Here is a 14752-nt window from a genome sequence, read left to right on the forward strand (position 1 = left end):
ATGGGACAAAACAAATGTATGTATATAAGTCTAAGGGAAAGTCATTCTATCACCAATTGGTTTTAGAATAAGGATGGACTCTTGGGCTTATATTGCAGGACAATGTGTTTGGGCTATACGATCCTTAACACTTACATCCACCGATATACGAATCCGTTCACCACAGAATAACCATTTTCATTCAATTTCACATTCGGATTTTGACCTGTCAGAATTTAACAAGTGGCATAATGAAGAAAACATTGGACAAAATAAAATTTGTTAGAAACAAACGAATTAACTATGAGAAATTCTATTAAGAATCCACGCTAACAAAATCCTAGCTAACTGTTCCTAGGTAACTGTTAATTCTTTATTACATTTATTTATCGCAATTTTAATTCTCGCAATTTTATTTATCGTCATTTAATTTCTGTTATTTATTTTACGCACTTTAAATATCGGGACACGTATACAATGTTTTGACATATCATATCGACGCATCTATATATATTATTTGGAATAACCATAGACACTCTATATGCAGTAATGATCGATTTAGCTATACAGGGTTGAGGTTAATTCTACAATAATATATATATACTTTGAGTTGTGATCGAGTCTGAGACATGTACACGGGTCACGATACATATTAATTAATTCGAATATTATATATTAAACTATATATGAATTATTGGACTGTTAACTGTGGACTATCGACTGTGAACTGCCAACATTGGACAATTAAAATGAATTAAAATATTGATTATAACATATGAAACTAAACAATTCTTCAAGTTTGCCACTTGATTTCATCTTAAACCTCATTTGTATCTTGACGATTACAATCCGCGTTCAAACCTTTCGTGATTCTTGAAAACATCTCAATCGAGAGGATGAACCAACCACACTTCATCTACGAAAGAAAAGATCGATGCATATAGTTATGCACCTGAAAACACTCGGAAACTGAGTAAACGTTTAACACGTAGTTGTGCTAATTCCTTAGTGTTATTATTACCCAAAATAACTTGATAATCCCTTTTCAAAGTAGCGAATTTTGTCACAGCTCCAGCAAGACAACTTCGATTTTTCGTTCAAAAACAACCTTATTATAACCTTGATATATATGCGTGCTCTTTTATTGTTACTGGGGAACCTTTTATATTCCACCATATTACCATCAGCGTTTAATCACCTAAAAATAAAATTCTCTTGAAACCACCTCTGATTGATAACCGATGATTCAGGTATGGTAGCATTAAATGCAGAGGAAACAGAAAAATTGTAGATGGTCTAAACGGCCAAAAGTTTGATGATAAAGAAGGGAGTGTTAGGAACGCTCGATAGAAAATTTGGTACTGAAAAACAGATTGAGCAAACCATAAAAAAGACCAAGGCCAAATACAAGGACCATACCATATATTCAAAGAATCCATGTAATTCTGGATTCGATGAAACCTTCAACGAATACCTTGCTTCGTACTCATGTTAAAATCTTGCGAAAAATCTTTCTTCATCAACCATCGAACTTAGAAATTCCAAAATATCATCATAAATATTTTCGATATTTCTGAAGATATTTTCATAAATATTCTCGTCCAAAATTATTTATCTCTTCGTGCTATCTATATTACATCATAAAGGAAACTACTTTAGTTTCTAAATTCCTTTAAAATTCGAGTTTGAATTGTGAATGTTTTGAAGTAGTGTTGGAAATTGATGCATGAGTTAGTATAATATAATGACACTTGATCAACGTGATTATATTACAGTAAGTCATGCTGAGTTTCTAATGGAACATGATGATTCACAGATCTTAACGTCATCATGTGCCATGTTACATAACTCTTCCATTCTACTTAACTTCTGAACATATCAAGAAAATGTATTCTTGATGGTTCTATCTTCCGTGATATTGATAAATTTGAAAATCAAATCGTGCTATCATGTTCCTTCCTGCTTAGAACATTAGTCATGGTCATTCGAAACTCCATACCTACGAATTCTGGATCATTATTCGCTTGAATTAAAGTCGAGAAAAGAAAACAAAAGTATGGATCTTCAAAATATAAAGGAAGCGAAGGGGGTAGATTTATGGTGAAATGTCCGACAGAGTAATCGAAGTAGATTGTTGTATTTAACCAAAAAAAATCCTAATTTCCTTAATTATCGAAGAACCAAATCTTATTACGAAGATTTTCTTTAGATCCCTTGAATTTCGGGAATCAACCATGACTAGTTAAAAGATATGATGAAACTTGTCTTTCTCATTTCACTTTTTTGTGATAACATCACTCATACGCTTCGAATAATCGAATTGTTTTATCTGTATTACTCAATAATGATAAAACTCTATTTATCAATTAATATTCGTCATGAAAACATTCTTATTGTTAATTATGACGACCCCACTCAAATTTCGGGACGAAATTTCTTTAACGGGTAGGTACTGTGACGACCCGAGAATTTCCGACCAAATTTAAACTTAATCTTTATATATATATGTATTCGATTACAACTATGTATATTAATAAATATACAAATGATATAGGTTCGTGAATCCAAGGTCAACCCTACTTTTGTTCAATGCCGTCATATGTATTTTTACTACAAAATACAGTATTGTGAGTTTCATTTGCTCTCTTTTTAATTGCTTTTGCAATATATATTTTGGGCTGAGAATACATGCAATATTTTATAAATGTCTTACGAAATAGAGACAAATGATTAAAAATGATATTCTGCGGATTGATGTGCTAGGTAATTTAGTTACATGTTATAAGAGCATGTAAGCGCGAATCCTAAAGATAGATCTATCGGGCTTAACACCCCCATCCTGTAGGCTGCACTAGACATAAGAGCTAGTGGGCGGATGTTTAGTACTTAGAGGATTATTTATACACAAGGTTGCAAAAGATGTGAGACGGAGTCGAGACGGTCGGGTCCTAAAAAAGTCGAGACGTTCAAGACGGGGTCGAGACGGGGGTCGAGACAGACGTTGATCAAAGTTGACTTTTAATTATATAAGTATAAAAATGCATATATGTACACATATTTTAAAGCTAAAAACTTCAATTGATTAATTTTGTACCTATAATTGCTATCATCATTAATTTAATACAAAAAATTCAAACTAAAATACGATATATTTCACTGATTTTACCGATTTTCTGGCTTTTCAGAATTTTGACCGACTTTAACCCGGCTTTTTTTCAACTTTGACCCGAATTTTGACCGTTGACTGTCATATTAGACGGTTTTCTTCGAGACGGGACGGGCTAGTCACCAAACCGTCGAGACGGGCGTCGCAACGGCTCGAGACGGGGTGTTTTGCAACAGAGTTTATACACTTGCGAGTGTACGTATCCATCTTTGCGAAGATGACTTATTATATTATTGTTAAGGTTGGTTACTGAGGCCTCAACATAAGCAGAACAGTTTATACACTTGCGAGTGTACATATATTTATAAACGGAAATATTGTGGTCTATTTACATATTGATATGATTGTTATGATAAACCTATGAACTCACCAACCTTTTGGTTGACACTTGAAAGCATGTTTATTCTCAGGTATGAAAGAAATCTTCCGCTGTGCATTAGCTCATTTTAGAGACATTATTTGGAGTCGATCATCGCAATGGGACTAGATGTTGGTCACTTCGTCCAGATGGATTAGGACGGGTCTCTACAATTGGAACCTTTTTTTTGCGGATCTTTTCTATTCTTTGCTTTTTTCTTTTCTTTCTGCAAATTAAAAAAAATAAAAAATAACATATTACTTATATTTGACTAAGTAAATGTAGTTAGAATAAATTATTTCAATTTTTGTAATCTCATACTTTATAACCTAAATCCTAAACCGTAAACCCTATACACTAAACTCTAAATCCTAAAAACTATATCTAGACCCTAAACCACTAAACGTTTACCCTACACACTAAACCTTAAATCCTGAACTCTAAACTCTAAACCATATACCTTAAACCCTAAACTTTAAATTCTAAAACCTAAACCCTATACCCTAAATCATATACCCAAAACCTTATACACTAAACCCTAAACCCTATATCTATACTCACCATAAATTGATAAAACTAAACCCTAAGCCCTAAACTCTATACACTAAACCCTAAACCATAAATTCTAATATCTAAACCATAAACCCTAAACCTTATACAATAAACTCGAAACTCTATACACTAAACTCTAAACCCTAAACCCTATATCTAAACCTTCAAACCTAAATCAACCCTAAACCACCAACCCTACACCCTAAACCCTAAACCATAAATTATAAAATCTAAACCCCAAACTCCAAAACCTAAACCCTATACACTAAACCATGAAATCCTAAACCATAAACACTAAACACTAAACTCTATACCATAAAATCTAAAAATTAAACTCTAAGCCCTTAACCCTAAACACTAAACCCTAAACCCTAAAGCATAAATTCTAAATTTTAACCCTAAATCCTAAATTGTAAACCATAAACCGTAAACTCTAAATAGTAATTCATAAACCTTAAACCATTAACTCTCAACGTTAATCCTTTTTATCCATTAAACTTAAACCCTATACACCAAACTCTAAACCCCAAACCCAAATGTAAACCCTAAACCTTAAACCAACCCTAAACCACCAACCCTTTACCCTACACTAAACCCTAAACCCTAAAATCTAAACCCTAAACCATATACCCTAAACCCTAAACCCTAAACCTTAAATTATAAAATATAAACCCTAAACCCTATACACTAAACCCTAAACCCTATATCTATACTCTAAACCATAAATTGTAAAAACTATACCTTATACCCTAAACCCCTGTACCCTAAACTCTAAACCATAATTTATAAAATCTAAACTCTAAACCCTGGACCCTAAACCATAAAATCCTAAACCCTAAACTATAAACTATAAACTATAAAACCCTAAACCCTAAACTGTATACTATAAATTCTAAAAAATACCCATAAAACACAAAATCAGGCGAATTTAATCAATCCGAAACTAACCTCCCACTTTCTTGGACCATAGGAGTGTACATAAACTATATTTAAAAACAGATTGTAATGAAATCAAAATATATATACACGTAACCAAATGAATACATGCGACCATTTGAATAAATTGTTACCTAGACTACTTGTATATATAGCTTATAGATATAATAATATATCAAAGTTTTATACCTCGTGAACACCTCATCAACTTTGCACGATAGACAGTCCGATATGGTAACTTCCTCATTAACACAATACTTTTTGATAACCACTTTACATTAGCTACACTTATAGCTAAACCAGCCATCATTTTCAACTAATTAAGCATTGTGTCACGAATCACAAAGATAGATGCCTAGAGCCAATCACCAAATCATTTCTACCACTTCTGGAATTCGTAAATGCTCTAGATTTCAGCAAACGTTATTAGTTTTAAACCATTACCAACTCTTCTGACCTAACCGTATTGCCACTTGTGCAGTAAGAAAAAACAACATAACATAACATATATAGATAAAATAAACAATAAAAAAGTGGTCGAACTTCTTGGAGGATCGAACGGTTTTCCAATTGTTGGTACAGCAGCAACACGTAAACTCCTCATAATTTTAAAAAACTTTTTATTAATCCCCTGATAACTCGCATCAATCTTTTCTTTATCTGTTTCAATTTCAACTGGTGTTTTGCTCTCTCAAAATTATCAACCATAGCCAGGAGACTCTCAATTACTTCCTCATGAGCATTGGTCCGTACATTTAGCCTTTTTTCAGACCTTTTCTAAAATTATCAAAGCTAGCTTGTAACCGAATATATCTTTCTTTACCGAAACTTGAATCGGAAGTTAACGATGCAACCTTTTCCAGTAGTTGATTTTTCTCAGTTTCAAGATGACATAATTTAACCTCGATATCGGATGAAGTTGTGTTATCTTTATTGAGAAGAGCTACTTTGTAAAGCTGAAGTACGGACTTAATGGTTAAGCAATTTCAGAGATTAAACTAAACAATTTACCTCGAATCTGTAAGATGAACGATTGATTTGAACGCCGAATACGACTCAAACGATCCTTGCAATGACTATCGTTGTAGAAGATATATACCTGAATCAGATTTAAATTTGTTAAGTAATATTCAAATTTGATCAAAGTAAACAACATGTGTCTTGCAAATCATATTATAACAAAATATAGGTCGAATATGAAAAACATATAAGGAAAAATTAAGTAAATAAAGAAACTGAACAATTAGTTCATTGTTAGTAACAATATTTAGAAGAATTTGAGTTCTTGGTCAATATTAGGACACCTGTATTATATACAGATAGTGTTGTTGAAACTTTGAATCGGCCGTTAATGCTCCGATCAATATATTGACGATTCACATAAAAGTTTTCCAAACATTGAATGCCATCTTCATGTTTGGCTAGAAAAGGTTGGTGCGGTTGAACCGTTGACCAGAAACGTGTCTACCTATGGGAACAACATCAAAGAAGAGGAAGCACTCGAACGATATAAACTAATAACCGGAAATTCAACATGACTCATACAATAACTTAATCATTTTCTGCCTTACCGAACCCACCTACGATGCCACCCGCGTCAAGATAATTTTGTCATCCACATCAACCAGTCGTTATACACGAACAGTGCCCGCATGTTTTCTGGAATCCTCACCATTTTTAGAAAACTTAAAAGTCGAAATTGCATGTATTATATTAACATAAAGATACGATCAGTTTACTAAAACTTGCTAAGAATCTTACCATGTAGATCTTCTTGTTCCTAGCTCTAAGAACTTGCTCAGAATCTTACCACCATCTATTGTCTTGAAATAAGATATATCAGCTATTCAAACTGCAAAAAATTATGAAAACATGAACACCTAAAAGTAAGTCCGTGTTCAAAGAATACGTCATACTATACACATCATTTTTTAGCGTCTCTTTGTTTTTATGGGTCCAATCAAACAACAATACACAATTAAATTGGTTGAATCAATCTAATTTTTAACTGACACTTACCAAAAACCTAGAAAGTTAGTCGCATCCAAAGTTGAAACCTATAACACAAACTATTATGAAATGTTCCTTTAATACTTGTTAGTTAATGAGAGGAAAAATCAGTATATGTAAAGTAACTTCCATCTACTAAAAAGGGCCATTAATACCCTAAAGGCCTCATTGGTACTATTTCAACCAGATCATCCCAATTTTGCTTATAATACATTTTAAATTTCAAAACCTTAAAGGATACACGACAAGGTATATGGAGAAGGCATGTGCTTGTTGAGTTTCAAGATTGGAAGATAATCCAATTTGCATGATATTGTGAATCAGAATCTGCATGTCATAAAAAAAGTCAGATTTTAATCTAAGTTTTTGTGCTCCCTTCATTTATGCAGAAATTAAAGCTTACTGCAAACGCAATAACAACAGTTTGTCGAACTTCAAGACCATTTATACCAGCATGAATGTTGATCGAGTTTGTGCAAAAGACAGCCAAGAGCCTCATATATAGCTTATAGATTCATCATGTTTAGTACCCATGCAAAACAAGTACGATATGAAGATTATCTAGCAACTCCCAACTACTAAAAATTCTTAATCAGTTTGTAAGCCACTGATGGAGTAACACAGGGTGTTTGGACGGATGTTTTGAAACTGAAAAGGTTATAGCATAATCAGAATCAAATAATCAGAAAAAGTTATACCCGTATTGATAATAAATCTGAATGGCTCAAAGATCTCACTGCTCGATACAAACCACCACTGATACACACTCAATGACTCAAAGACACCGCACCCAACTATGGTCTGAATCTGAACTCCGCTTTAGCCTCTCATGTAGCTAAGGCGCCTCCTGACTGCATGACCAGTGAACAAAATAAGTTAATACGAACAGAAAATTGGACATTTCAGCCACCAAAGTGATATATTATTATAAACATGTTTTATTTTAAAAGCCTTGTAACTTGGTTACAACGGATTATTGATTCAAATTATATAATCACAGTAAACAAGACAAAAAGATAGAATGCTGCTGAAAGTTTATCTCCTGATTAATTTATCAAGTACACAAAGTTTCAAAAAGATCAATATAACACGTGAATTATATTCGAAAAACTAACCCACCAGCTGTAGCGACCCCGACAAATCGTCAAGTGACGGCGTCGACTACGTGGGTCCCATTACCTGGTCATAAGTCTTTATGACAATGTTTGACCAAAATATGTCACCCTCATTTCAAAATAAAGATTGTTTTCAAAGTTTACAAGAATTGTTCAACCAAAAGTTAAGTTACAAGGTTATAAGTACATTTGAAATCTAGGCGACACGGTTTAAAGTAAAGTCAAAAGACGCTCCAAGTAATGCATGTATACTCGACATCCAATGCAAGTATCAAATAGTGAGCGGAAGCATGTATCACATATCGTGCAAGACCTGAGAAAAACATAGAAATCTGTCAACGAAAACGTTGGTGAAATCATAGGTTTAAGTAAGTAAGTGAGTAAAAGTAAGTAAGTCGAACCACAAGGTTTGCAAAGTTGAAATAATATTAATACATTCTAAAAGTTAATATTCACGAGCACCCAATTATCAAAGCTTAACATTCCATCCATTGTATACCCCATCCATAGTGCTAGAACAAACACTGATTCTCGAAAATATATTTCATCCGTAGACGGTAGCGAACCGTCAAAGATGAGGGTTGTCAAACCCATATGGCCATATAACATAAGTTCTCGCTTACACCATCTGATGTAACTAATGATAATCGGATTGAGGATTTTCGTTCTAAACTCGTATGTAGAATGTTTGTTTTCCCGTTCTTGTGTTCACTTAGTTCAAAAGAATCGTTTATGTTTTCTCATCCCAAAAGTAAGTTCAAAAGAGTAAAAAGTGGGACTATGATCTCACCTTTGATTGCAAGAGTGAAATAGTACTTCAACAAGTAAACGTGCAAAGAACAATGCTAGTCTCGACCTAAACAATTAGGTTGTATCAATAACGATAGTCACGAAGGGTCAAAGATGTTCAATTAGTCCTATGGCTCAATACGACTCGATTAATATAGCATGTGAAGCAAATTGTCAAGTTTCATGCAAGATACAAGTATAAAAGCATGTTAGAACGATTGCATAAAAGTTTGGTTAAGTTTGACTAAAAGTCAAACTTGGTCAAAGTCAACGAAAAGTCAACGCGTTCGGGTCGGGTCCCGGACAAATTTTCCATGCTAATTATTCATATACAAGTATATTAAAACAAGTTTCATGTGAATCGGAGGTCGGTAGCTAGTCAAACATTTCACGTTAAAAGGGACATGGAGGTCAGAATCTGTCCAGGCCGTTTGGCGCGCCGCGCGGGGTAGGGTGCGCGCCGCGCGACCTGTAGTTCAGCTATTTTTCTGTCTTTCAAACTATGCACGAGCCAAAACCAATTCTAACACAACTCTTGACCCGCAAACACTTATAACGCCTATCATACATCGTTGGAAAGGTATTTTGACGAGGAATGCAACTAAACACATATCATCAATCAAACTTCCACTTATAACAACCAAAAACCACAATTAAACATTCATAATCAAAGTTCAAGTTCCAAAAACGCATTTTATGATTCGGGCAACCAATTTACATGTATGTTATGCCGTTTCGAAGGTAATCAAACACACATTGCAACAAAACACTTAACAACAATATCTCATAGCATTTGATGCATCAAAAGTTCATGTAAAGCTCATCAAACCCTAATCCAAGTTCACAAAATCATTAATCATGTTCTTGGAGTTTCCTTAATCAACCTATACATCAAAACGAAGCTAATGATACTAGTAACACTTTTTAAAACATGCACTTTAACAATCTAACAACATTTGATCATCCAAAATCAAGGATTTAGCAAGTAATTTTCATATTGAACTAGTTACACCAAAAACAACGAATCGAGCATACAAATTACATACACGACATCACAATGAGCCATAGACACTAATTAACAACTTTATAACTCAAAAATCTCAAGAACACATAAAATTAGTGATTTTAGAAAGTTACCCAAATGAGATGAAGTTGGTATCAAATTGAAGAGGATGAAGAGAGGATTCCAAATATGTATTTTGTTTTGGTTGAAGCTTCCAAATCCGAATTTAGATGATGATTCTTTGTAGTGGTGTTTGAGAGAAAATTGGAAAGTATAGAAAGAAAATGGAAATGAAAATGAAAAGGAAAATGGGGAGGTGGGTGTTGACTAGTCAAGCTAGTCACATCTTTGCTCCAATGGCGAAACTAGTCCCTCGCGTTCGGTTGCGGGTGCGTGAATTGACCAAACGAATTATTTTAAATTACACGGAAGTACGGGAGATATTAAAAATCCGATAACGAGAATATTTAAAATGTTACTTAACAAAGGATACGAATCTAGATATGAAGGGTATTATTTAAAAAGAAAAAGACGGGCGTTAAAATAATTTAACGGAAAAATGCGGGATGTTACATTATCCACACCTCAAAAGAAATTTCGTCCCGAAATTTAGTTGGAAAATAATAATCGATGCCTCTCACTCGAGACCGGAGATGTCAATGCTATGAATAAGTGAAGGTACGTCCTTGAGTGTTCTCATGAATTTGGATTTTTACGATCCCCGGTTTCAACTGGTTTTCCTATGAAGAGAAGTTTGTCTTCAATAGTTGGTGCATTTAGAAGAATTGCACGTTCCTGTTCCGCAGGACACGTTTCTATGTTTGTTACACGAAATGTAAGGTAAACGGAAACTTAATTGAGTCGGAAGTTCTAAACGGTAGGAAGCGGTTCCAATACGCCCCAAGGTTTCAAAAGGTTCAATATTGCGGCTATAGCCTTTCTCGATTTCCCAAAATGGATTACACCTTTCCAAGGTGCGGTTTCTCAATATTACGCGGTTACACACTGGGATTTGTGAGGTTTTCATCTAAGTTTGGTATAACTCTTTTGGCGACTACGGATCGTCTCGAGCCCTCCTCGGATTTGAATGATTTCAATTGTTGTTTCTTGATGGAGTTCAGATTTCGGTGGTTGATGCTTTGGTTAAATGAACAGGGGTATGACATTAGCGGTCATATAGGGTTTCGGAAAGTGCGCGTGAACACACGAGTGGTAACTACTGTTGTAAGAGTGATCTACTAAAGGTGACAATACGAGTTTGTGACATGTCTTTCCAAGACGTAAATCGTTCGTTTGCTCGGTTCGTCAGTTTGTGGGTGGTACGCGGTACTCATGTCTAAGCGGGTTCCCAAGGTTCCTTGTAAAACTAGAAGTGAAACGAGTATTTCGATACGGAATAATTGACAAAGATACACCGTGTTGGAATAGAATCTCTTAAGATACGTTTGAACAAGTTAGTTAGGGTTCGAAAAATGTTCGTTAGGACTATTCACCCTCGTGGCGAATACTTATGTAATATGAGGAGTTTCTCTATCCATGGAGAAATGTTACAAGGAGTTTCTTTAAACGGAAATGCGAACGGTAAAGATAGTAGTGAAATGAGGACTTAGAATAGGATGAGTTTACATCTCGAGGTTGCCATAACGTGCCTCTAGTTGTCAAAAGTTGAAGTCTGAAAGAGAAACGAGGTAGTACACGTAGTTGTATAGTTCGGGGTTGAATAATAGTTGACCGATTATCAGAAACACAAGGGCGTTAAGTCAAAGAAGAGTGAAGTATCGTTGGATTGTGTGCTATCTTAAATTCCAGTAATATCAGACGGTGACGGTGAAATAACAGAGGTATGTAGTGTGGTACGTGATGACGAGGAGATTGATCGGATCCACAATTTAGTATTCGAATTCTTCGTGTAAAATAACGAATTTTAGTTATGTTGATTTTTGAGTCGAGAGAGTATGCCTTTCGGCGTTCAAATAGAAATATTTCCATGTTCGAGTTCCATCTGTTGCTATACGATTTTAACTAGAAATGTTGGTGTGAAGAATCACGCTCAAGGTTCGAACACGGAGAGGTTTAGAGTTTTCCTTAGTGAGTTAACGAGTTTAAAAGTCGTGTGACACCGTGTGATACCATTCTGTAACACCCCAGCTTAACATGACCACAATATTGTCTGCTTTGCCCGCAGGCGCACGGCTTTTTCTTGGCGATAACACACGAGAAAAGTCAGAAATGAATCTTCGGTAACAACCGGTGAGATCTAATATTTTTACGAATATAAGTCTGAGTTGGGAGAGTTTCCTGATTACATGTGGCTTGATTTCGAGATTGATTGTAATGCCTTGACCATTAACATCATGGTCTAGAAAATTGGACTTCGTTCAACAGAAATTCTCACTCGGAGAATTTGGTATAGAGTTGCTCTTTTCTCAAAAGTTCGAGCTTAAGATGGTGATGTTGTTCGTTTTCCTTCTTTACTTGAATAAGTTAAGATGTCATCTATAAATACGATAACAGATTAGTCTATATGAATTTGCATACGCGGTTCAAGAGGTTTATGGATACGGGCGAGCCCTAAATAAATCAAACGGTACTAAGAGAGATTTACAACTAACGTTGCGAGTTCGGAAAGTGGCTTAGGAGACATCGTCTCACTTAACCCCCAATTGATGATAACCGGAACGGAGGTCGATTTGGAACATACGGGATTCGTGCAAATAATCATGAGGTCATGGATGCGAGGGAGAGGGTATCGGTTTCCAACCGAAAATTTCTTAGTTCACAATAATCTATACATAAATGTAGGGCAACAATTTCTCCTTAATGAATAGGTTTTGAGTTCCTTAGTTCTATTGGTGTCGAGTTCAATTTCTTAACGTATATCCTCCGATAATATTTATAGGCACACAATATTTTTCCGTTGGTCGCTTAAATCGCCTAAATAGTATCTAGGGGAAAAGATGGAAGGTAATGAGTACAAGTCAAAGTCTTGGTTGTAAAACATCTAGCGGTAATCGAATCGAACAAGTATGAAGTATACGGTTTGTTGTGAAGAAACGTACCCGTGACTAGTCCATCGTCGTCTCGGGCATCCTAGGTGTCGATGTTGAAAGTTCAATGGCGTGCGTTGAGGTTGATTTCTTCTTTGGGCACACATTCCTAAAATGACCCAGTTGGCCACACTCAAAGCATGCACCCGTCCTGTGTGCGTTGGGCACCCTTCGAGCGACGGTAACGGTACCCTTACAGACATGGGCCACAAGGCCACTTCTTTGACACTTGACGCAAAATGGTTTGCCACATTCACCAAAATGATGTTTGCGACACTTGTTACAGTGAGGTAGGGTTCCGGCATACCCCTTCTTGCCGTCGGGGGTGAAAGGCTTCTTGGAGATGTTGTTATTGTTGTGGTTGCTTGGTTGCGAGGCTTCCCATTTTCTTTTGTTGTTACCCGGGTGGTTCTCGACCATTCGTACCGGTGCTTCCATTTCATTCACCGTTTCTAAAGTTTGGTGGGCCTTTGTTAAAGCCTCTTGTAGGTTAGTGGGTTGGGATGCCATTACCCCGTGTTGAATGCTCTTAGGGAGGCCATCCATGTAAAGTTCGACTCTTAGGGATTCGGGAGTCATGAGATTTGGACACATTGAGACTAGTTCGGTAAACCGTTGATTATAAGCTCCGAGGTCATTCCCGACCGTTCTTAAATTCCTTAGACCCTGTTCGAGCCTTCGAGTCTCGTCGCGCAGAAAATATTCGGTGATCATTCTCTCTCTTAATTCGGTCCATGAGAGTGTGTGGGCTTCATCGATACCCACCGATTGTACGTACTTGTTCCACCACGAAAGAGCAATGCCGGTGAAAGTGAGGGTGGAAAACTTGACCTTATCTTGGTCTCGACAACCGCTTGTGTTAAAAACGTTCTCCATTTGTTCAAACCATCGGGTGAGAACAACCGGTCCTCCGGTTCCATCGAAAGTGGGAGGGTTGTACTTCATGAAGTTCTTGTAGGAGCAACCTTCGCTTGAATTACCGGCTCCACGATTGGTGTTGTTGGAAAAGTGATCGGCCACGGCCGTACCCACGGCGGTGGTTATCATTCGTTGAAGAGCTTGTTCTAGAGTTTCGAGAGGGGTATTGTGTTGACCTTGGTGAGCCATTGTTCCTTCAAGACACAAGAATATCGTTGATTAGTATTCTTAACAATACTAACCGTGATATGGAATAAGGATATAGAGAAAATTTTTCCTTGACTCGCCTTAAATTCTTTATGTCATAATGTGTCCATGTGAATCACCGTAATATAATCCCGGAAATTATATTACCCTGATTCTCATGTGCATTTAACATTACTTCATAAAGTCAAGGTGGCGCGTCAACAAAATTTATCAATGTAAGATCAAGATCGAATACGAGTTAGATATGATAGAAGAGTTCGAGTATAAATGCACAAATAGTCAAGTAATTCCTACTTCAGTCTATATGCCGGTTGTAGTCTAGATTCACCTATGTACCCTATGACTCGGGGTGAACACAAATGAACTCTAAATCCCTACAACCAAGGCTCTGATACCACTTGTAGCGACCCCGACAAATCGTCAAGTGACGGCGTCGACTACGTGGGTCCCATTACCTGGTCATAAGTCTTTATGACAATGTTTGACCAAAATATGTCACCCTCATTTCAAAATAAAGATTGTTTTCAAAGTTTACAAGAATTGTTCAACCAAAAGTTAAGTTACAAGGTTATAAGTACATTTGAAATCTAGGCGACACGGTTTAAAGTAAAGTCAAAAGACGCTCCAAGTAATGCATGTATACTCGACATCCAATGCAAGTATCAAATAGTG

The sequence above is a fragment of the Rutidosis leptorrhynchoides genome, chromosome 11 (genome assembly GCF_046630445.1).
Source record: "Rutidosis leptorrhynchoides isolate AG116_Rl617_1_P2 chromosome 11, CSIRO_AGI_Rlap_v1, whole genome shotgun sequence".
NCBI classification, from domain to species: Eukaryota; Viridiplantae; Streptophyta; class Magnoliopsida; order Asterales; family Asteraceae; genus Rutidosis; species Rutidosis leptorrhynchoides.